General features: G+C 46.4%; 1 protein-coding gene across 23 annotated transcripts in view; it reads left to right on the forward strand.

Annotated features, from left to right (window-relative positions):
- The first annotated feature begins 266 nt into the window (after positions 1 to 266).
- Positions 267 to 24,555, forward strand: part of PTK2 (protein tyrosine kinase 2) — a 190,096-nt gene continuing 165,807 nt past the window's right edge. For 19 of the 23 annotated variants that reach the window (XM_060419958.1, XM_060419961.1, XM_060419969.1 and 16 more), the window contains exons 1-2: positions 267 to 366; positions 23,834 to 23,930. The gene's annotated coding sequence lies outside the window, so the exon portion shown is untranslated. The remainder of the gene's footprint in view (positions 367 to 23,833; positions 23,931 to 24,555) is intronic. The other 4 variants (XM_060419959.1, XM_060419972.1, XM_060419968.1 and 1 more) reach the window with 1 other exon arrangement.

The following is a 24,555-nucleotide window of genomic DNA, read 5'->3' on the forward strand; positions in this document are numbered from 1 at the left end:
CCGCGCCCGCCCGCAGCCCGGCTCCGGCGTCCCCTCACCGCGAGCCCGGTGGGCCGAGCCTGGCCGCGCGCTGGGCATGCGCGGGCCGAGGCGCGCATGCGCAGTACTCCCGGGACGCGGCCGAGCGCGCGCAGCGGCGGGGGTGGGGCGGGGGCGCGCCTTAGCCGGACGCCGCGCACGCGCGGCCCGCGCCGACGCAGCACGGCCCCGAGGGCGCGAGCCCGCCGCCGCCGCCGCCGTCGCCGCCGCCGCCGGCCGGGACCGCTGTGCGCCCGCGGCGTGAGGCGTGGGAGGGAGCGCGGCCCGTCAGCCGCGGCGCCGCCCGGTCGTCGTTCGCTTTCGCCTGCCAGCACCGCCGCGGTCGGAGTGAGTGAGGGGCCCGGGCCGGGGCCGGGGCGCGGGGCCGACTCGCGGAGCTGCTCGTTGGCAGGGCGGCGGCCTGAGGGCTGAGGGGCCGAGCGGGGCCGGACCGCCCTGTCCCGGCGGCGGGTGCGGCGGGGACAGGCCCCTCCCGCGCCGGCCGAGGCCCCGGGAGGCAGGGGCGTGAAGGAAGCTGGGGCGCCCCGGCGGGCCGACGGGTGCGGGGCCCGGAGAGTCTGAGGGTCTCCAGGCCGGGGGCTGGTGGGGGAGGCCGGGGGCTCCGGGAAGCAGGGCCTCTGGGGGGAGCGCAAGGAGGCCGGGGGTCCGGAGGCTCGAGAGTCCGAGTATTTGGAGGCCGCCGGCTCGGGGAGGCCACCGGCCTCTGCCGGAGCGGGCCGAGGGCCTCCACAACAAAAGGGCCGGGAGAGGACTCGGCCGGGGCCGGGCCGGGCGGGCCTCGAGCCCGCGTGCGGGGCGGCCGGCAGCCCGCGGCCCCGCGACCCGCGCTCAAGTTTTCTGCCGCCCGGAGCTTTTCCGGCGGCCGCCGTAGACCTGGCCGGACTCGCTGCGCTTCCCAAGTTTCCTCCTCTTCCCGCCCCAGCCCCCAACTCCGCTGCGAGCTGCCTCTGTCTCTCTCTCCGGGTCCTTCCCTGGCACCTCTTTCTTCCTCAGAGGAGGATGGATGCGTGTGTGTGTGTGTGTGTGTGTGTGTGTACGTGTACGCTGCTGTTAATACTTGTTTTTATTTGACTGCAGCATTTTGTAGCTTAATGCACTAAGGGTAAAGGTTTTTTCCTGTTGTTTTTTGAGCCATTTCAACAGTGTCTTATTCTTGTTCAGTTAGCCTGCAGCTGGGTTTTTGGCAGTGAGACCAACATAATAGTAATATTGTGGTAATATGGGAACCGCTTGAAATACGGTCAAGTTGAAGGCTGTGTCAGAGTTTGAGAATCTGCGCTTAATCTGAATCTGCACGACCATCATTGGGATTCTTACTTAGGATGTGAACTTCGTGGTTGGAAAAACAGGCCATCACTGTTCGAGATGAAATACCAGAGCCTCACCCTTAAAACTTTTTGTCAAGCGGGTAATGAAAATAAGTCTCTTCTTTGAAATGACGCAGCCAAGCCCTCAGGTTAGTCGTCCTGTCTTTTGACAACCTCTGAAAAGCGGGAGGAAAGTATGTGGATGACGTGATTTAAGGTTCACAGTAAGTTAGCATTCAGCTTATTTTGTTGAGCTGTAGTCTGGATAATATTTTGGTCCAATTGTGCTGTTCAGTTAATTTTTAAAACCCTGTAGTATTTAAACACATGAAACTTTGAGAGGAAGTTTGTGTTTCAACTTTCAATTCATAAGTATCTTTCATTTCACAGTATCTTTATGAGTATATGGTTTCATATTTTTGGCTATCTTTGGAGGGGAAAAGCTAGGCAAGTTTACCATTAGCATCTTCTGAACACTCATGTACTAAAGATAAATATTATGGATTCTTCTCTGGAGAATTTCTCAGGTCATTATCAAATAATCCAGTTTAATGATGAGCACCGGAAAGTACTGTTTAAAACACATGTTCCATTTTAAATGCGCCCGCACATAAGACTTCAGGAAAGGACTGAACAGAAGGACTTGTGCATCATTCAGAGGTGACGCAAGTGAGGAGCAAGTGCTTGGCTAAGTCAAGACCCTGAATCCAAAACCTAGTATTCATGAAGCCAGGCAAAGAATGCTGGCACTCTTACAGGAGCCCATCTGAGGCTGTGGGTCCCCGAAAGTGCGTAGTTAAGTGTTAGCTCAGGAGTGATGTTCCACTAGTGTAATGGTCATAAAGTGTCTGGAAAAGGTGGGAGTTAGGAGTAGCAATAAGGATCATGAAAATGTTTTCAGTGAGTACTGAAAGTTGCTCAGTCCAGCCCGACTCTTTGCGACCCCCATGGGCTATACAGCTCATGGAATTCTCTATGCCAGAACACTGGAGTGGTAACCTTTTCCTTCTCTAGGGGATCTTCCCTACCCAGGGATTGAACCCTGGTCTTCTGCATTGTGGGCGGATTCTTTACCAGCTGAGCCACAAGGGAAGCCCAAGAGTACTGGAATGGGTAGCCTATCCTTTCTCCAGCAGATCTAATTGATCCAGGAATCGAACCAGGGTCTTCTGCATTGCAAGTGGATTCTTTACCAACTGAGCTATCAGGGAAGCCCAGTTTAGTTTAGTTTTTAACTAAACTCATTTCTGTAACGCTGTGTCCTTTGTTGGAAAGTATAGACATTAATGTTCCAATTCTCAAAACTAGGTTCTTCAGCTAGATAACTTTTCTTACTAGAAGGCTGGCAAAATTGTCTAAATAACAAAATTGTATTGTTAAAGCCTACCCCTTTAAGAGAAATACTGGTGAGTTCGCTCAGAAGAAATTACTCTGTTGTATTTTGTGAATACATATATAGTCTGTGATGTAATAAAGTGGTATGGATAATAAAAGAAAACTTTGAAAGTTACTATCTTTGCATGTTATTTTGAGTTAGCAAGGTGGGATCTTAGCTCATCTCTCTGAAGGTTTTATGGAAACCTTTTTTCATGTACTTTGAGGTGTCTTTAATTTTCAAAAAAATAATTAAATATTGTTGTAAGGATAACAAAAGAATGTTTTAAACAAAATATTGTGGATAATATTGTTTTAAGGATAACAAAAGATACAATATATAAATCTTTAACTTTTGAAATAAAACATTTTCAGTTTAGATATATTTTCATCTAGAATAAATCTGGTTTTAGATTTCAGTGGCATGAAAAGTTCTATTATTTTTTATTACTGTTGCTTTATAGTGTAGTCTGAAGTCAGGAAGCCTGATTCCTCCAACTCTGTTTTTCGTTCTCAAGATTGGTTTGGCTATTTGAGGTCTTTTGTATTTCCATACAGATTTTTAGAATTTTTGTTGTTGTTATTGTTCTAGATCTGCAAAAAATGCCATTGGTAAAAAGTTCTGTTATTTTTATCATATTTGTGAAATGAGGTTTTGTTTTTTTGTTTTTTTGTTTTTTGGCTAGTAAATCAGAAAAATTTAGTTTCTGAAGTACTTTACTTTGCCTTAATACTCTAGTTTTAAAACATATTTTCATTAGTTTTCCCCTTATAAAATCCCTTAAATAATTATCAAGAAATTACTGTAGGAATCTTTGAGAATTTTCAATGCCGTCTGTATAGATTATTTAAAATGTTCGCTTAAGAAAGTTTGGGCAAAGGAAATGGCCTTATTTGAGTTGATAGTACTAAGCTCCAAGAAGTTCATGAATGCACAGAAGGCTTCACATGCTTAGTTGCTCACCCATCCTCAGAAGGACCCTGGGAGGGAGAGAAGGGAGAGCAGGTTTGGCTCCCCTCAGGCCACCTGTGTTTTTTTTTGCTCACCCAGCCACGTTCAGGAGTTAGGGGTTTTTTTCCCCTTCTTTTCAGTGTTTACTAGTGGATTATTTGAGCCCTTTATTGCTTTTTCTCTCTACTGACATTTTGGCAGATTTTTTTCCCCCTTCTTTTCACGACTACCAAAAGACAACTCAGTGCAAGAGAAATGAAATTCATGTCTACCAGTTTCTGGTATTAATTTCTAGGAATTCTGCCAAATCTTACCATTTATAATTGCACAAGTGTGTTTCTGATTGGAAATCAAAAGAGGAACCCCCTCTGTTCATATCTATAACAATTGCATTTTTTTTTGACTAGGCTCAATGATGGAAATTAAATTCAGATGCACAAATATAGTTAAAATTTCAGTTTAAATAGAATTTTTAGAGAGTTGCCTAGTGGTCTAGTGGTTAGGACTCCATGCTTTCACTGCAGAATACCTGGGTTCAGTCCCTGGTCAAGAACTAAGATACTGGAAGCTACATGGTGTGGCCAAAAAAAAAAAAGTAATATTTTAGCAAAGCTGTTAATTATAGTGTGATTTGTGTAAACACTAAGGAAATGATTTATAGACAGAAGTAGGAAATATTTCCCCAAGTGGCACCATCGCCACTCTTCAGCAGTTGGAAACCTCAGAGGGAAACGCTAGTGGCATCACCACAAGGACATGAAGGACATGAAGGTTTTTGCTTACAAACTTTGCATTTAACTAAAGTGGCCCTACCTACATCTTACTTATATACCTTGCCATTTATTGTAAACTCATTTTTCAGATGAGGAAGAATGACTTAAGTTATATATTTGACTGTTATCCAGTGAGAGGGGAAGAACATCGCTGGGCACCTGTGTGGGTGCCACGTGTTGGTGGTGGGTGTCACTGCCTTTTTACAGATGAGTTAAGTACTGGAGAAGCTCTGCCCTGTAAGCTGCATGTGTTAGATGCCCTGTGCCAGGGCAGAGCCGAGTGCTGTAGTGCTCTCTCTGCTTTATTCCTTGAGAAGACTGGAGCGGCACTTCGGTCTGCATCCTCCTTTTGCAGATGAAACACTGGAAGCCTGGAGTTACAGTCGCTCACCTTGGGTCTTCAGCCCACAGGGTGGACCCAGCTTGGCCGGACCTGGGGGACTGTGCGGTGTGAGCTCCTGACAGCCTGTGTGCAGCCTCCCGGGGGGGAAGGGCGGCAGCCAGTAAAACCCTAACCTGGTCTCCTGCGGTGGGAGTGGAGTGCTAGTGTAATGACCACATCTGGGAAAGTCTAGGTGATTATGTTTTCACTTGAACCTGACACTTTGGATTATGAAGTTCTCATCTGGTCAACATAGTGTAGGTAACCAATGTGATGAGTATACCAAGATTGTTTCATTATTTGACATCTGTTTAGAATCAGGTAGATAAAATGTATAATGCATGATGCAGTGACTGATCCTTCTTATTTGTCAAAGGATGTGTGTTAGTAACCTTCACGTTTACAGTTTTTTCATTGGTGACTTTTTTGGGAGGGTGGGTGGTGTTTGAAGACAGTTTTGTGGGAGGCAAGGGGTATGTAAGGGAAAAACAAATTGCACATTTCTTACACAGGTATGAGCCCCTTGTGGTAATCCTAGTATTTATAATCTCTGACACATTGCTGCTCTATAAATGTTTCTGAAATTAATGTGCTCATTCTCACCAACTTAGAATTTTCCATTCTTTTAAGAGTCGGCACATACTCTGCTCCTTTATTTGTGGCCTGTGAACCAAAACCAAGGGTTAGAAGAACCTAAGCTTTCCTGTCTGTGGGCTCTCTGTGCCTGCAATCTCCCTTCTGCCTCCATTGTCTATACTGAAAGTCCTGTAGCTTGGATTCTGCTGTGAACCGTGGTGCTTGTGTCTGCTGGTGACCAAAGCACCATGTAATTGTTTTTGCTGGCCTGAAGGAAGAGCTTACAGTTTTACACATTATGTGTGTTTAGTGGCTTGTGTGTCTTCTCATGAGAGTCTAAGCACCATGAAGGCAGAAACTTGGTTTTTCACACTGTTGGGTCACCAGTGCCTAGCACAATATTTATCGAGTAGAACTGAAACTTGTTAATGGTTGTGTGTTTATGTTAGTCACTCAGTTGTGTCCGACTCTTTGCGACCCCATGGACTGTACCTTGCCAGGCTTCTCTGTCCATGGAATTCTCCAGTCAAGAATGCTGGAGTGGGTTGCCATTCGGTTCTCCAGGGGATCTTCCCATCCTAGGGATCAAACCTGGGTTTTCCACATTGAAGCCGTATTCTTCACCACTGAGCCACCCGGGTTGGAGGACAGCTATTACATCAGCAGGTCATGTGTGCCTTTGCTTGCCTTGGTGAAGGACCTCTCTTTAAAACCATGTAAAACTTGATACTAGGGAAGAATTGGATTATCTTTGTTTTCACTTCTGTCTGCTTTATTTTAGATTACTGCTATCATCATATTTGAACTAGGGAAAACATACTGCTCTTCCCCTTTATGATTTTGAAGTGTTCTTTTCTAGAAACTGATCCTGTATTCATTGATCTTGTGTTCATTAGGAGGCATCCTAAGTTCTGCAGACACAGAAGACTAATCAAGGTGACACAAAATGAGTGGGCTTTATAAAAGCTCCTTGATTACTGGTCCAGAAGCTCTAGTGTGTCTTTTACTAATCAGCTGGCTTCATTGGCTGCCATACAAGAGTTTCACATTATGCCCTGAAACCATTTTTAAAAACCATTTCCTGTTGTTGCATGCCAGTTATACGGTGTGCCAGCTTTTCCTTGCCATGACAGGTCCCTTACCTTTCGGTCATTTGGGGTGTCAACATTTGGGTAGCAGAGAGTAGTTTGTTCTGCTTCATCGAGCTCCCCCTTAGTCCTGCTGTGCTGTGTGGGGAAACACACACCTGCAGAGTCCGGGGAGCTCCAGGGTGTTGGCAGTGGTTCTCAGGGTCGTCCCAGGTCAGAAGTGCAGAGGCTCCAGCCTGATTTCTGACCCACTGACTCTGGCTCTGGGGGCGGGGCTGGCTGTCAGTCCCAGCTTGCTGTGCTTTTGGTGCATGCTGTTTGTGAGCCATTGCCTTAGAGGGCTCAAGAGAAACACAAGTTGTAGCAGGCAAACATAAGTCAGAGATGGCAGAGGTACGTATGAGTGTGGTCTCTTTGACCTCTTTAGATTTGCTAAGAAGGTTATTTTCCGAACAGTACTCTTAAATATGTTTTTGGAGTCTTGAGAAGACCTCACAGTTCCTTTTGTGTAGAGATTTTGAAGGTTTTCTGCTGAGCCCACTCAGTTCTTTTGAATCCTGGTGTGGATTTTAAATGAACAATCTCATGTTGCAGTAGCAGCTTGTATGGCTCCCGGACTTGTGCCTTTTGGCAAATAGCAGGGGACTGTGTGCATGTGAGTGTGAAGGCACACGTTCCCTGGTGGTTTTGTTTTGGTGCTGAGGAATTGGCTAGCTTTTGCTAGAGTCAGGGTGATTGCCAAGTCTTGGGGTGACTGATGAAGCGGTATTGTGTGAATTGATTCTATGCCTAGCATTACATTTGTACCTGAATTTCATAAATTTGGTTTTGCCTCTCTTTTTTCTTGAGAGGCAGACTAAGTAAAAGTTAGTGTACCACAGTGGGATTGACCATGGGCCTTGTGCAGAGTTAGATGCACGCGTTGGTAAATAGCATATTGTCAGCTTGGGAACAAGGATTCTGTGTTGTCTTTTCTCGTGCTACGTGGTCGGTCAGTAATTGTGTAATGATGGAAGAAAGGAACCTCCTCCTGGGGTCCTGGGAGGAGTCAATCACCCAGACTAAACCAAGTAGCTCTTGTGGGGGCTTTGTGGGAAGGGGGTCTATAACTGTGAAATTTGTTACAGAGGTAGAGAAGCACTTGTCAAAGGCAGATGGAATTAAATGTAATCTCAGATCACTGAGGAGGTTGTTTGCATGTGAGTTCTGCCCGCCTCCCCGATCTTTCACTCAGCTGTGCAGCTCCATGAAGGCAAAAATAATAGAAATGAGCTGGTGGATAGAGCTCTTTGGAACAATCTCTGTCTCCTTAAAATTGGCCAAGTGAAATTAAAGTTCTCGTTAGTAGTCTCCCATTAATATGACTCTGGTGTCCGAGGGGTTGGGACCAGGACCTTTCTCGGATGCCAGGTTCCTTGGGTGCTCAAGTCCCTTACATACAACTGTGCACACTGCCCTGTGTACTTTATAAACGTCTCTAGATGACTTACAGTAGCTGGCACAGTGGAACGCTGTGTAAATCGCTGCCAGTGCAGCAAGTTCAAGTTGCCCTGTTTGGAACGTCCTGGGCTTTTCCCCAGTGTTTTCAGCCTCACATGGAGGACCTGAGGTGGTGGAGGGCTGACTGCCCTTGGCATGCCTGGCCGAGAGCAGCTTCTCAGTGGGTGTCCGTGGATGGCCCTCCTGGGCCCCTGAGCAGCCTCCCCTCTGATGACACCGTGGGCTCCTGCAGGCTCCCCTGCCTGCCTCTCCTGGTGGCTTCCACAGTATTATCGCCTTGTGGTTTTAAACAGCCTTTTCCTGGTTATAATGAGGTTATACATCTTTCTATACATTTACCGGCCATTTGGATTCACTGTTTTGTGAAGTGCCTATATTTTTATGTTAGTTTTTAAAAATTTATTCATAGACTTTTTTTATATGTTCAGGACACAGGTGCTTTGTTGGTTATATATTTTTCCACTTTCTCTTCCCACTTTGTCGTGCAGTTTCACTGACACAGTGGATTTTTTTTCTTTTTTTTTTCTTTTTGTCTTTTGAATGAAGACAAGTTCTTTTTTATTTTTTGGCCGCACCACACGACTTGTGGAATCTTAGTTCCCCGACCAGGACTTGAACCCTGGCCTTTGGCATTGAAATCACTGAGTCCTAACTACTGGACTGTTGGGAAAGTCCTGAGACATTCTTAAGTTTATTGTGGTTCAGTTTATTACTGGGAATTCCCAGTGATCAAGTTAAAATATGAGTTTTCAATTTTATTTTGAAAACTTAGTGGAAGTTTTCAGACATATGCAAAAACAATGTTGTAATGAACTCTCCATGTTCATTACCACCGTTAATGATGGTCTTCATTAAGATTGTTAACTCGATCAGTGGTACTGGTTTACATTTAAAAGCCATGAAGGAGCTTGCTTTGAACATATGTGCTTATGTTGGCCAGATATCATGGCTCTTGCTGAAATGTGACATAACAATTTATGACACATTTCTTTTGGGACGGGAAGGGATCAAGTGCCACTGTACATCTTTTTAAAGTTGGTGATGCTCAGAGGCATCTAATAGTCCTAACCAGCTGGGTGTTAAGCAAGGCCGTGGATCTCTCCACAGCCTCAGAACCTGGAGTGGAAAGGCCCTTCCTTCTTTCTTCCCTCCCTCCCTCCCTTTCTCTCTTTCTGTCTGTTTTTCTTGTACTTGAGTCAAAATAAACGTCGCTTGCTTTGCAGTGTTTGTTTAATGCTCCTGATAGCAATATGTCTTCTTTTTTTTTTTTTTTGAACAGTCATTAGGATGGAGAAGCAGCATGAAGCTTTAATAGACCAAAACTCATCATAGAAGTTCGCTTAGTATGTTAGTCCTTTTCAGGAGATGATTCGTTAAACACTGAAGAGATACAGAAGAACATGTGTGAGATGTGAGTAAGTTGTAGACCAAGAGTGCTCTGACCTCCCAGAGAAAGGTACGTGAGGCCACAGAGGTGCCAGCCAGCTCCGGCAGAAGAGGCCGAGGCAAGGAACGTGTAGGCTCTGAGGGCACCTGGGGCTTCTGTCTGTGCCCAGGACTCGGCCCTGCTGTTGTGGTGCAAAAGCAGTCGTGAACTCTGGGCAAAGGGATGAGTAGTCTGTGTTCCAATACAGTTTTATTTCTGGACCCTGAAATTTGAATTTCATGTAATTTCACATGCAACAAAATGTTATTACTCTTTCTTTAAAATTTAAGTTTACTTTTGGCTGTGCTGGGTTTTTGTTGCTATGCAGGTTTTTCTGTTGTAGAGCATGGGCTCTAGAGAACAGGCTCAGTGGTGTGTCTCCCGGGCTCTGGGGCACAGGCTCAGTGGTGTGATGCCCAGGCTGTAGGGCACAGGCTCAGTGGTTGTGACTCCTGGACTCTAGAGAACAGGCTCAGTGGTGTGTCTCCTGGGCTCTAGGGCACAGGCTCAGTGGTGTGTCTCCCGGGCTCTGGAGAACAGGCTCAGTGGTGTGTCTCCCGGGCTCTGGAGAACAGGCTCAGTGGTGTGACTCCCGGGCTCTGGAGAACAGGCTCAGTGGTGTGTCTCCCGGGCTCTGGAGAACAGGTTCTGTGGTTGTGACTTCCGGGCTCTAGGGAGCAGGCTCAGTGGTGTGACTCCTGGGCTCTAGGGTGCAGGTTCGGTGGTTGTCACTCCTGGGCTTAGCTGCTCTGAATTATGTGGGATCTTCCTGAATCAGGGATTGAACCCCCGTCTCCTGCATTGGCAGGTGGATTCTTTACCACTGAGCTACTATGGAAGCCCATTATTATTTTGTTTTTTTTTGTTTGTTTGTTTTCTTTTTTTTTTTAATTTTTCTTATTTTTTGTTCTGTTATTATTTTAATAATTTATTTAATCATACGCAGTTAAAAACCATTCTTAACTCATGGGCCGTACAAAAACAAACAATGCGGCCACCCTGGTTTAGAGAAGAGAAGAAAGCTAGCCTGGGCCAGCTGCAACAATGGAGAATCCCCTCCTGCCCTGAGCCCACCTGTTCCCTACCACGGCCCCCCTCTTACTTTGTGAAGCCTGTGTAGCCATCTTCCTTCAGCCCCCTGAGCTACCTCCTTCTTCAAGCCCTGATATCATTTTTATTTTACTCACCTTTATTTTCTTTGTCACTTGACTATGACAGAAAATCTGACAGCAAAATGTTCACTACTGTATCCCCAGCATTTAAAACAGGGGTCACTGAATGAATATTGCATTTATCATTTCTTTGTGTCAGTTTTGTTTGTGTTGAATTCTTTACTAGGGAATCGCACTACATTTGTTTTTCTGCGACTGGCCTTCTTTCCACTCAGCACTGTGGTTAAGACCTGTTGGAGGGCTGTACGTGGTCAGTGATGGTTCACTTTCTCTGTTGTGTAATGTGGTCTCCAGTTGATGGGCATTTGGATTGTTTCCAGCATCTGCTGCCCACGTGCGTGGATGTCTCGCCTGCCCACGTGGGGTGTGATGCCGGTTCTGGCTGGCCAGCCTTCAGCTTGCCTGCTTCCTGCCAGATTGCTCTCAGGGTACCCTGCCAACTCGCATCCCACTGATGCAGGGAAGTGACTCCTGGCTGCTCTGCATTCTTGCCAGTGCGCTGTAGTTGATTCTGTTTTCTTCAGTTTTGGCATTTTGGTAGTTATGTAATAGTATCTGTTTGTGGCTTTACACTGAATTTCTTTTAGTACTAATTAGGTTAATAATCTTTTAATATATTGGTTATATGTCTTTCTTATGAAGAGAAGACATTGGCCTGATTTTCTTCTTACGTTTTTCTTATTGACTAGTAGCTGTTTTGTATGTGTGGATTACTATCCTTTGTCATTGTAAGCTGTGAATATTTTTCCAGTTTATGTTTTATCTTTTTACTTTTGAGATGTCTTAGAACTAAAGTTCTTAATTTTGACATCGTTGACTATCAGTCTTTTTCTTTTCTTTTTTTTAAAATTTTATTTATTTATTTGGCTGCTCTGGGTCTTAGTTGTAGCATGTGGGATCTAGCTCCCTGACGAGGGATTGAACCTGGGCCCCCTGCACTGGGAGCTCAGAGTCTCCGCCACTGGACCGCCAGGGAAGTCCCAGTCTTTTTCTTTATGATTTTTTTGTCTTATTTAAGGAATCTTTCTTTACTGAAGGCTTACAGTTTGTTATGAGATATTTTTATTATTTATTCATAAAGCATGTATTGTTCCATTCAGTAAATATGTTTGATATTTAGGTGTCTTTTCTTTTTTTTTTTTTTGGCCATGCCACACTGCTTGTGGAATGTTAGCTCCTCCACCAAGGATGCAGCCTAGGGCCTTGGCAGTGAAAGTGCCAAGTCCTAGCTGCTGGACCACCAGGGAAGTCCCTGAGTTTTCTGACTTCCATAAAGATTCCTTTGATAACTCATAATTTATTTTAGTGTTTGATAAATTCCAAATGAATGAATATTCTTTGATGTACCTTGCGACTTATTTCTAAAATGGGACTCTAGTAAGAAAATGTGTTCTGTATGGAATCATGTCTCTGAAATTAATGTCATCTCTAATAGATCCATGTGTGCCCTCAGTTGCTTCAGTCATAGCTGACTCTTGGTGACCCCGTGGACTGTAGCCCGCCAGGCCCCTCTGTCCCTGGGATTCTCCAGGCAAGAACACTTGCGTGGTTGCCCTGCCCTCCTCCAGGGGGGTCTTCCCCACCCAGGGATTGAGCCTGTGTCTCCTGCCTCCCACATGCACCACCTGGGAAGCCCAAAATCCTAGTTCAGTTTGGCTATATCTTGACCCTATCTCTCAAAGTTCTGGACACCTACGTACATCTCACTTCTGCCTCTGGAAACACTTGTTTTATTTCCAGCCTGAAGTCGAGGTGTTAATGCATGTTAGCAGCTCTTGGACTCTGAAGCTTGAGGACAGGTGACTGCCTCGACTGCCAGTTTGTTTCAGCTTAGCCGACTGGCGGGGGTTCATGCTGTGCCTGCAGCTGCTTCCTTTCAGGCATTTGTTAATTAAGCTGTTTAATTTTACCTTCTCAAGACTGACTGAAAATAAGAAAAGGAAGAAAATTTTAGTTTGTGGTTATAGCAGGGTCTTTTAGCCAAGTGCTTACTTTGGGTATTCATTTCATTTTTGTTTAAAAAAGTAGCACTGAATTGAAAAGTATCAAAATTAAATAATAGGTCAGAAGTTAAATTTTATTCCTCCCCTGATGTCTCAGATATTGCTAGTTGAGAGGTTTAGGCATCATGGTTTGTGTAGAGAGGCAGCTCTTTTAACAGGAGTTTCTCATCTGGGAAGCAGAAGGCCTGGGGGTTCAAATGTCACCCCTCTGCCTTTTGTCTTGTGAATTTTGGCAAGTTGTTGAGTTTCTCAGAGTCTCAGTTTCAGATAGCCCTTATCTGTAAAGTCTAGTGTTTATAATCTCTGCCTTTGAGGGTATGTGTGGGGCTGCTTTGTAAAGTGTAGGCAAATGTCAAGTGCCAGGATTAGAGTCTTTTTCAGACTTACATAGTGCTGGATTACTACAGGCCTAGCCTTTCCCACTCACATGTTTCCCTGGCTTCTTCTTGAACTGGTCAGGTGAACTCATTCGTTTGTTTAGCATTTGTGAACCCCTGCCTGTGCCTCGTGCAGCACTGAGCCCTGGTGATGCAGGCGGGCGGCGTGGGGCAGGCTCAGGTCAGCGACGGGCACGGCCGGTGCTCCGAGGGCCGAGGATGCGGCCCCAGTGCAGGTGAGGCTCCGGTGTCGGCGGACTTCTCTGTTCAAGGTCAGGCAGTGGACGCCTCAGGCTTTGCAGGCCACAGATGGCCTGCCACATATTTCTTGAATTTTCCTCTTACAAAGGTAAAAAAATACATTCTTAGTGCAGGGACCTTACAAAACCTGGCTGTGGACCAGATACAGTGGCCTCTGCAGGTTCTGAGTGTCTGAAAGGATCTGTAGGAGTTCAGTGGGAAGCAGGAGCGCCCTGTGCAGAGGCGTGGAGGTGTGAGGGCCGCAGGGGTGGAGTGGGCTGTTCCTGTCAGATCTGGAGCTCAGCACGGGTTGGGGAGGAGGGCGGTGAGCTTGGTGTGGAAGGCAGGATGTTTGCACTTGCTTCTGATCCAGAGCAGATGTGTGGGGCTGGAGGAGGCTGGTATGGGATGAGCGCTGTGGTCCTATGGAGATGTGCTCTGGAGGGGAGGCAGGAAGCAGGCGCCTGTCACTCAGGAAATGGCTGCCTGGTTGGCTTGCTCAGAGGGGAACCGGCGGAGCACCGGGTTCAGTTTCACAGTCTGCGCTCCTTTAATCATATAATGATGTGGTCCAAATAAATGAGGAAAGCCTCGATCAAGGGTGCAGCTGAGTAGCTGGAGAGAAGGGGGTGATTTGAAGCTGCTTTCTGAGTTAATCTCTGGGTCCTGACCAGGCTCATGTTGTGGCCGGGTGGCAAGAGGGGTCCCAGGTAACTCTCCTGAGGTGATCCGCTCATGAAGCTCTGTTTGCTCTGAAATACGAGTAGCTGCGGTTGCTTTGAGGAGGAAACATTCTTTCCTGGGTCCATGAGCCCCAGAAATTAAGTTGTAAGCAGAATTGTGTGTTTTTCCCTGTGGAGAGAACTTCAGGGCTCTTGTGGGATTACTAAGAAGGAGCCCAGCACCCAGGGGAGCCACTCCTTAATAGATTGTATACATCTGGCACTCTGCACAGGTTTAGGCTGATCATCCGAATCATGGGCTTTACTTTCCATGTAATACATCCCAAACTGCTAGGTAACCCCAAATGCATACAGTCCCATTAGACTCCATTTAGAGCCATCTCAACCCTACTCCAGTACTCTTGCCTGGAAAATCCCATGGACGGAGGAGCCTGGTAGGCTGCAGTCCATGGGGTCGCTAAGAGTCGGACACGACTGAGCGACTTCATTTTCACTTTTCACTTTCATGCATTGGAGAAGGAAATGGCAACTCACTCCAGTGTTCTTGCCTGGAGAATCCCAGGGACGGGGGAGCCTGGTGGGCTGTCTATGGGATTGCACAGAGACACGACTGAAGTGACGTAGCAGCAGCAACTGGCTATTAGAATGTTTCCCCCACCTCTCCTCTCCTCCAGAGACAAACAGCAAGACATGTATTTGGTACATAGGAGGTCGACCAGGTGTGTGGGACTCTGACAGGCATGGAATGTTTTCAGCACGCTATTGTAAGGTAGGCAGAGCTGAAGTTTACAGTTAGGCTTCTTTTCATAGTCACATGCCTGTGAGAGGTGGGCACGTGTCCCTTTTAAGTAGGATTTGCCATTACCAGAATTGAGGGTAGTTTCTATCTAGGAATGTGTGACCTCAGGCCCAGCTAAACCGAGGCAGCCTCATCAGGCAGGAGGTGCCAGGGCGCAGAGGTGACTTCCTGGGAGCTGTACGTGGCCCTGGCCTTTCCTCTGGCGAAGTTCTCCCTTTACTGCATGGAGCCTAATTATCGCTAGACAAGTTAATTATTTCTGTCATGACTAGGGAGTTCAAGACATTACTGCTTTTAGGGATATGATATATGTTGCGACCACACGTGGTATAATTTACTACAAAACTAAAAAATCAGAATTCTACCCCTAAGTGAAGATGTCTCCAGAAGTGTGTCACACTTGACACCTGTCCTAATGTTTTCCTTCGGAACTTGAATAAAGATCAGGAGTCGTGCTGGGAGATAGCTCATTTTTAGAATCAGAATTTTAAAATATTTTGACAGGTTGTAATGAAGTGCTAAAATCAATAAGGTAAAATTAAAATTTATTAGGGATAAATGTAAAATGGTAGACTTAAATCAAAAAGAAAATCAACTGAGAAAGTTGAGGGTGGATGAGATATGTCCTAACTGTACCTGTTTGCAGAAGACGGGGTGGTGGGGGATGTTGGTTGACTAAAACCAGGATTGTCGAGCTTTTATGCGAATGGGCACATGAGAAATAGTTCAGGTTTTTCAGACTAATAGACAAAATCAAGGATATTATGTAAATACTTCTATAACAAGAGAGAAGACAGAATTTTTTTCTTGGACAGAATCCAAATTATAACTGAGCATGATTTTTCATATTGGTCCCCTGATGAGAGAATGGGATTCTCTTTCGAGGGAAGAAGCGGGGGGGGGGGGGGAATAACACTTTTCTTAATTGGAGTTTTAAAGCTAATGCTGCCTGTCATCAGAGTCAGTCACACATGTTCGTCTCCTAATGCTGATCTAACAAGGAGGTATTTCATCTTTGCAGATATCTTTATGCCGATCGGTACTCTCAGATCCTGATGTCTGTGCAGGAGTATATCATTTCAGTTGAGCATATTCATTGCTTGGAAGGCATTTATAGAATTCTCTTAGGTTCTTCTTGATATTTGCCTTTTAGCGTGTCATCGTATTGCATATTAATCACTTCCGGTTGATGGTTGGAGGGGGGCTCAACTGCATAGTTAAATGGATTTTAAAATATGTAAATTTTTATTATACTTGCATCAAGGTTCAAAAAATGCTGCTGGAACTATAGCTTAAACTCAGAAAATATATCTGCTGTGAATTTGTGTGGGAATGGAAATCTCACTTCTCGTAACTTTTGGTAGCTTGGGGAGTGTGTAAAGAAGCGTGGTGTTCCTGGTGATTCAGATGTTGGCTGTCATTGAAATGACTTTACTGCAGTAGAAGGGCCTCATATAAGCAGCCTAGGAATTTTAAGTTGGGTTCATTAAGAAATGTTATCAAGTCTTTCGTGTGTGCTAAATAGCTTCAGTCGTGTCCAACTCTGTGACCCCATGGCCTGTAGCCCGCCAGGCTTCTCTGTTCGTGGGATTCTCCAGGCAAGAATACTGGAGTGGGTTGCCATGCCCTCCTCCGGGGGAATCTTCCTGATGCAGACATAACCTGTCTGTTAATGTTTCCTGCATTAGCAGGTGAGTTCTTTACCACTAGCGCCACCTGGGAAGCCCTTAGCCGGTCTTTGGTTGAAGCTAATTTCATTGACTACAGTGTTCAGTAATAGTAGTAGTCGATGGAGGGTCTCTTTCAGAGCAGTTTCAGTCATGCTTCTGAGGTCAACAAGTCACAACAAAACCTACCCCAAACTGCTAAAGTGCTGTGTGGAAGGACAAGTCAGAATATTTCAGTGAACTTTGCTGTTGATGCTGCTGGTTCAGCAACATGCAGGAGATTAGAAAACTTTGCACAGAATACCTACTGATGAAGAACCCAGTGAATAACTGTAGTTTAAATAACCATGTTTAAATGCTTTAAACATCTTAACGTTTTCACGATCTTTGTAAATTTGTCTAGCCAACCCTTTTCCTGCTTCCCATGTATTTTCACTCAGCGTTTGTATTCTGCTTCAGGTAATACTAAATTTAGTGTTTTGTCCAGTTCTTTGAAAATATTCTCCCCTGTAGTCTACATACATTGTTCTTGAAAGCCAGTTCCTCAGGACCATCGACTCCTTGAATAACATCTGTTGACAAACAGCCAGGGAAAGCCCCCAGAGTCGTTTGCCTTGTCCTGTGACTGACTGTTGATGTTGTTTCCTGCACCCTCAACTCTGAGCATCTGTTCTTACTGATAGTCCTGAGCAGGTTTTTTCTCAGCGCATTTCTTTGGCTGTGCAAACATTGATGTAAACTGAGGGACCATCTAGGATTGTGAGCAGAGGCGTGGTGTGTCTGACTGAGATCCGAGTCACCTGCTGTGTTGAGAACAGGTGCTGGGGTGGCTGGGGCAGGTGCAGGGGTCCTCTGTTCCGTGGCTGTTCCCGCTCGGGTGAGCGATGACGGCAGCTCAGGTCGGCATGGTGCTGGTGGCCATGGCGGCGGGGCAGTTTCTGGGCATGTTCTGCAGGGAAGGCCGACAAGATTGGGTGAGCAGCGTGCGAGGAAGCGTCAGGGGTGGCGTCCACTGTCTGTGGCCTTGGCCGTTGTATGGGGGGGCTCATAAACGTGGAGCACTCTGCACAGGAGGTTCGTGAGGGAAGATCAGGCCTGAGCTCTGTTGGGCATTTGGTGCAGTTCCCTTGGGCAACCTTTCGCTTCTTTGAGCAGGCTTGCAGCTGGTCCCAGATCCAATATATCTGTCAGGGTTTGGTCAGGAATGCAGAAGCCACTCTAGAGGTTTTTTCAACATAGGAATCCATCGTTGTGTTGGAAGGGCTGGCAGGGTCAAAGGTTGGGGAAGCAGCCCTCACACTGAGTGCATCCTCGGGTCCCTCTGGGCTCAGCGGTGATATGGACAGTTGGTGCTGCTGCCGCTAATCTCAGTGCATTGAAGCAGATGGTTCCTGAGGTGTCTCTCTAGGGCAGCTGAAATTCTCCTTGGAACCTACCCGAGGTCTTGGCTGCCATGCCAACCTGCAGCTATGTTCCTGCCCACAGCTGCCTCTGGGGAGTACTTTTCTCCTTCATCTCATCAGTCTTGCAAGAGTTTCCTCCAGCCCTGAATTGGGGCAGGAAGCATTTCTGGCTTCTCTGTGGTGCTGGATGCAGGGTGGCAGCAGTCGGTCCAGGACGACAGCCAGGCCGCGGCCTGAGCGAGAAACACATGGTAGAGCTGTCAGCAGGAGGCAGTGCTTCCGTTCAGCTCGCCTGGGAGGTAAGCTTGGCCAGCAGGAGAAAGGACAGAGCCTTGGGGGCTCTAGAATGGACTGGTTAGAGTGAGCAGGAGCCATCTGAGCCCCAAGAAGAAAGTGGGGCAGTCTGTTGGTGGTGGTGTGAGTGCTGGTTTTTCAGAACTTAGTAACTTTCCCTCTTTTTTTCCTGTTACTGTGTTCACTTAGTCAGTGTTTAGTACAGATGGATGGTAAACCCTGTGTTCAGCCCTTTCGCAGATGCCCGAGACACGGCATGCCCACCTGTGAGCAGCGCCACCGTGCAGTGTTAGAGTATTTTTGGCTAGAAAGCTAGTTTGAAGCGTAAAGAAGCTTTTGTTTGCCCAGATGATTTTCATAATATATACACATTGTTTATATATTTTTGGTTTTTAGAAAGTTGCTTCTGACCTTTTTTTTTTTAAGAATACAGGTTCCAGCTTGCCTAAGTATGAAACTGTTGGTAGACTGAGCTTAGAAGAAGGGTGATGTACATGAAGAGGTTGCGTATTTCGGACATTGGAGACCTTCACAGTTAACTTACATTATTGCAGTGTTGTGGGCTAAGAAATGGTGAGTTTGGGCCTTATTTAACAGTTAGCATCAAAAAGACCAATTCTTCTCCAGGGGTTCAGCCTATATGCTCAATTCGAGCCAACTATTATTTGTCGGTTGTGAAGTGTTGAATGTTACTGAGCTTTAGGAAGAATTTTTCTGTTGTGATTGCTTTGGAAAGCCCAGATCTTGTTCATTGTTTTAACAGTAAATTATCTGGTTACTTTGGGAAAGCAGAATAGCACCATGATTTTAAGAGTGCTGGTAAGCTAGTTTTGAGCTCCCCTTGTAGCTCAAACGGTAAAGAATCTGCCTGAAGTGTAGGAGACCCATGTTTGATCCCCGGGTTGGGAAGATCCCCTGGAGAAGGGAATGGCAACCCACTCCTGTATTCTTGCCTGGGGAATCCCACGGACGGAGGAACCTGGTACGCTACAGTCCATGGGGTCCCAAAAAGTTGGACACAACTGAGTGACTTAACACTTTCAAGGTAGCTAACACTTGAATCCCTGATTCCTCCCTTACTTGCTGTGTGACCTGGACAATTTAATTTCAGTAAGACATAGCTTTCTTACGTGTGAAATGGAAAAACTGATAGTAACCAGTTAGGACTGTGAGGAGCTAGCTGGTACTTGCAAAATGCTCAGGAGAAAGGCTGAAACTGTATGATGATCAGGGTTGATTCTGAGACTTAGTGAGAGATGGGTGTCAGAAAGCTGGCCAGGTTGGATTGTGCATTGAAATGAGAACAAGATGAGCAAGATGGTAGAAGGAAATATTTTACCTGTTAGTGAAAGAAACATAGGTTTAGAGTGTGTGACTGGTGGAAAATTTTAGTTCACATTGTTAGAAAGGGAAAGGGGTTCAGAGTAGCCCGGGTGTCTATTTATACCCATCTTAAAACACAACTGTTCATGCCAGAAAGGTGGAGCTTATCCACCTTACAGCCATCTTCAGGGACCTGGTAGTATATTTTAATATATAATGAGGCAAGTTTAGTTTCTCTTCATCTGTCTGGAGTGAAAGATTTTACTTATGCATTTTAATTATACAGCTTGGGAAATGTTTGATTTTGTACTCTTTTTGAACTAGTTCAATTTTAATGCTTATATTTTATCAGTTTTGTGTGTTTGCTAAGACGCAGAACTTCATGTTCTTAATAAAGATAGATTAGTTCATGGGATAAATAGGAGTGCTGGCACACAGCAGGCACTGAGTCGCCCACTGCTAACATGGCAAGTGAGCAGCCCTCCTGTTGATAAAATGGAATGTTGTCACCTACTTGAATTCTCCTCACAATGAAGCAAAGAGCAGTTGTAAAGCACTCACATCAGTGCATCCATTCATTTATTCACGCGTTGTCACTCAGGCATCAAGCGTATGTTTACTGATTGAGTGCTCTAGGTGTTTGATACAGTGTATATTATTGGGGTATCAGTGGGGAACAAAACCCAGACCTGGGGAGTAACTGGGATGTTTTGCCTTTCACAGCAAGCAGGAGAAAGACAGTTGCAAGAGACTGGCATTTTAATGAATGGTGTTTTCAGGTTTGTGCTCCTTTAATAGAAGAGAAGCCCCCCCCCCCCCAAAAAAAAAAAAAAAAGGCAGAGAGCTTCTAAAGAGCACATAGTTTTTTTTACCTCTTGCAACCAACTGGAGTCAGAACTTCACTCTGGCTTTATTTAATAGTGTGTAGGTCCTGAGGCTGCAGAGTTGAAGGAGGCTGTCTTGCTCCTAGAATCTTGTGTTTGAGTGGAGAGAGGGGCCGACAGGTGGGGTCGGATTTGACATCCACCCTAGTGGGTGAACCCTTGTGGCCCAGATGGTAAAGGGTCTGCCTGCAGTGCAGGAGGCCCGGGCTCAATGCCTGGGTCAGGAAGATCCCCTGAAGAAGGGAATGGCAACCCACTCCAGTATCCTTGCCTGGACGATTCCACGGACAGAGGAGCCTGGCAGGCTACAGTCCATGGGGTCGCAGAGAAATCAGACACTGACTGAGTGACTAACACACATGCGTGTGGATGTGCGCGCGCACGTGCGTGCATACACACACACACGTGTTAAACCAGAAGCTACACCCCAAGGGTGCTTGGGGGCAGAGCCGTGTCTCGCCTGTTCACTGATGTGTGCTCCAGTGCCTGGTGCTGTGCACGGCACATGTCAGTGACTCCAGAGGCCCCTCTGGTGAGTGACAGGACTGGGGGAGCGCAGGATTGGGGTGTGGCCCCCTCCAGATGCACTCCCGATCAGTCCGGGCAGGAAGGCCCCAGCAGAGGGACTGCCAGTGGCACCGAGGTGTGAGGGAGGGCGTGCGTGCTCTGTAAACTGAAGTAGTGTAACTTCTCCCGAACGTAGGCTTCTTCAGAGACACCGGTGAAAGATGTTAGACTCTGGAGAGTTAGACTGGGCTTGATCCAGAAGGGCCTCAGGCCCTAACATACAGGAAGCACGTTCCTGACTTCAGGTCGACACTTTGTATTACACGGTGCACGCCGTGTCAGAAAAGCTCCATTGTGCCTTGGGGTCCCATTCTGTTAGTGGTAGCTGGAGTACTGAAATTCTGTGAGCCACTGGTGAACTTTTAATCATTGGGGGAAGATGAGGATATAGGATAAATAATTGTTTTCTCAGGAGTAAAAATTGTCTAAACTCTTGAAGGATAGGAGTCTTCTATTTCTATTTCTTGACTTCTAGTTCCCTGGAAGAATGCCAGGTATGTTGAGTAGATTCTCAGTATGTGAATAAACGAAAAACACCCTTGGTTCTCATGTGCACTGTGGTAGCAAGCGTTGTGGTGGGTTCTGGAAGGTGACTGCTGAGAGATGGCTTTTGGCAGGGTCTCCAGGTGAGTGAGGCAGAGGGAAGCGGGTCACTGATGATGGGACCGGGGTGTGTGCTGTGGACAGACCACAGTGAGTGCGAGGGATTGTCGCCTCCCTTGAAGCACTCAGTCCCCAGGTTCTTAGTTCTCTTTGTACATGCTGCTTAATTTCACATTCTCTGTGGTAGCCTTTTAGTAAACCTTCCACAGGGTCAGGCACACGGAACCTTCACGTCCTCTTTCTGGGCTCGGCTTCCTGGAGGTCTCTGTTCTCCCGTGTTCTCAGCTGGCTGTTCTCATGCCTTCCCTGCAGCATTGCCTGGTCGTTCTTTGCTCTTGCCCTTGGGCTTCTCTCCAGGGTTGGGTTTCGTGTTTGGGGTACCCCTTGTCTTCATCTTCCTTGACTGACTTCTTTGTCTTGGTCGAGCACTGCGTCCAGAGGTGAATCACTTGAGAAGGATGATCAGGGTCTTGGGCAGGGCCAGGCCGCTTCTCATGTTCCCTCCTCCAGAGCCTCTCTGCTCCGACCGTCCTCCTCTCCTGGCCCACAGCTCCTGTTCTGGAAGCTCCCTCCACCGTCACGTCCTTGTTGAAGCTCGTGTTCTCCCGTGACTGCCTCCTACTTCGTTCTGCTTCCATTTCGGTGGAGGACCTTCTCCAGTGGCCTCCTGAGGTAGGACGCTTGGAGCAGAAGGTTAGGGAGTGAGCGTGATTGAGGAGGGTGATTAACGTGTGGCTGGTGTGATTAAGGTGTGGCTGGTGTGGAGTTCTGTCGGCATCGCTCTGATCCATTGCTTCCTGTGCTCCATGCTACTGGTTTTTCAGTTCAGAAACTTATTCTAATTTCTTATTCAATGTAACTTTTCCCCCTCCCATCTTTAGAAGCTTGTAGGAATTTAAAAATTTGTCCAGCTCTTTTAAAATGTCATAAAGTGTGGGTTTCTTTTCATCTATTGTCCTGCTTATTTAGTGGGGACCTTCATTCTGGTAACTTTCATTCCTCTGGGAAAATTTTTTCAAGTGATTGTGCTGATGTTTTTATCCTTTCTGTTTCCTTGTTCTTTCTCTCTGGAAGTCTTATTACCCACGAAACTGTCTTGGCTGTTGTATTTTTCTTATTCTTTCTCTCCAGTATACTTCTGTCCCACCGTCCTTCCCTTCCTTCGTTTTTTTATCCTGCTCTCAGGGAGATGTCTTGAATTTAACTTAACCTTCTTTTTAGTTTTTTACTTCTATGTTCAGGTTCTTGAATATTCATGAGCATCCTATTTTTGTTTATTGATTGCAGCATCTTCTTATCTCTAGGTTTTTGACTGTAGAGTTTCTGTTTCTCTCAAGTTATTTCCTTACCTCCCAACCCTCCAGAACCCTGTCTGGACATGGGGAGGGCCTTTTGACTTTTACATCAGGGTATTATGGGTGGACGATTTGTTGGGGAATCCCCAGTATATTTTCAGGTCTTTCTTCTTGGTCTGATTATATTCCCCAAGAATATTCTCTAGTCTCTTTCGTGTGGAATTCTGACTACAGAAATCTGAGGGCTGGGTGGGTGGGTGAGGGGTGGGGAGCGTGAGGACCCACCGTTGAGTTTTGTACGGTGATGAAGTCCGCCTGTGTGTGGTCCAGCTGGGCAGGGGGCCTTCGGTCGAGAGCCACTCTGCTTTTCCTGGGAGTGGCCATCAGGGATGGGGCAGCACTTGGACGCCTGGGGCTGAGGCTCTGGCTGCGGCTTGAGTGGACTTGCTGCTCCCTGTGGCCAGGCCCTGTCCTGCCCACACCGGTGCTGCCCGCTCTTGAGCCTTCTGGACATGCCTGTGGACGTGGAATCGGGTCTTAGTTTTTCCACTGCTGGCTTAGGACCTGGCTTTCTTGGCCTGCTGAGTCATTTACTATGCTTCCAATCTTTCATAGTTTCTGTTTCCTCCAAGTTTTTTTTCTTTTTTCTCTTTTTAAAAAATTTGTTTTCGTCTTTATCTTCCGTGTGAGAAGCTTTTCTCAAAGTTTCCAGAATTTTCTTTTTCCACTGTCAGTTCTGCCTGAGCTGTGTTTTGTTTTCAATTTTTTTTTTTAATGTCTCTTTAGTGTAATTTCAGCGGGAAAGGGTGAAGTAGCTGTATATATTGTTTGTGATCTTTCCCTGAGCTTATTAGCTAACTCTGTGTCATATTAATGCATGCTTGTTGATACATTTTAGTAGTCTCCAGGTTTTCACATGTGTTTTCTTGACCGAAATGTAGGTTTGAAGACAGGGACTTGATGGCATGTTTTCACCCCTCATCCCAGGTCTGGCGCTGCATGTGTGGTAGGTGATGAGACTGGCTGTGAGAGGGGTGAACACAGTGGCTCTTTGAAAAAGTGGTGGAGAGGTGGTTTTATAAACGCACGTTGTCTTTCCTTGTCAGGTTCTCTGTGACTGCTATGGAAAGGGGAAAGAGAGAGGAGGAGTGTTTGTAAATCACCCTGCGACTTCCTCACGGAGTTTCGGTGGCCTTCTGAACTGTGAGTCTGATTCTCTTGCTACACTTGTGTCTTGGTGTTTTGTTTTGTTTTGATTTTTCTTTCCCCTGTCATAGGGTTTCTTTGACACACAGTGGAAACAAACAAGAGGTAGTGAATTTTACAGAGAAGGTGGGAGGAAAAATAGGAGTTATTTAGTCCCTTCTATATGTACACCTTCTATACTTTATATGCCTTCTTGTATATATGGTTAACAACTACAGTAACAGCACATGGTTTAGAATAGGGCCAACTCTTCGCAAACCCATGAGCTGTAGCCCGCCAGGCTCCTCTGTCCATGGGATTCTCCAGGCAAGAATACTGGAGTGGGTTGCCACGCCCTCCTCCAGGGAATCTTCCTGACCCAGGGATCAAACCCGTGTCTCTTACGTCTCCTGCAAGTTCTTTAGCACTAGCGTCACTTGGGCAGCCTAGAATAGGGTCTGGTACCTGATAAATACCAGGGTATGCGACGGGTCCACTCCCTCCCACATGTGCGTCACGGAAGGACAGTGCGGCTGCAGGTCCCAGTGCAGAGCTGGAATGCAGACTGTGTCTGACTCAGGGCCTGTGTCCTTTCCTCTGATACCTGGTTCTCAGGGGCTCTGCATTCAGATGGCAGCTTAGC

The sequence above is a fragment of the Ovis aries genome, chromosome 9 (genome assembly GCF_016772045.2).
Source record: "Ovis aries strain OAR_USU_Benz2616 breed Rambouillet chromosome 9, ARS-UI_Ramb_v3.0, whole genome shotgun sequence".
NCBI lineage: Eukaryota > Metazoa > Chordata > Mammalia > Artiodactyla > Bovidae > Ovis > Ovis aries.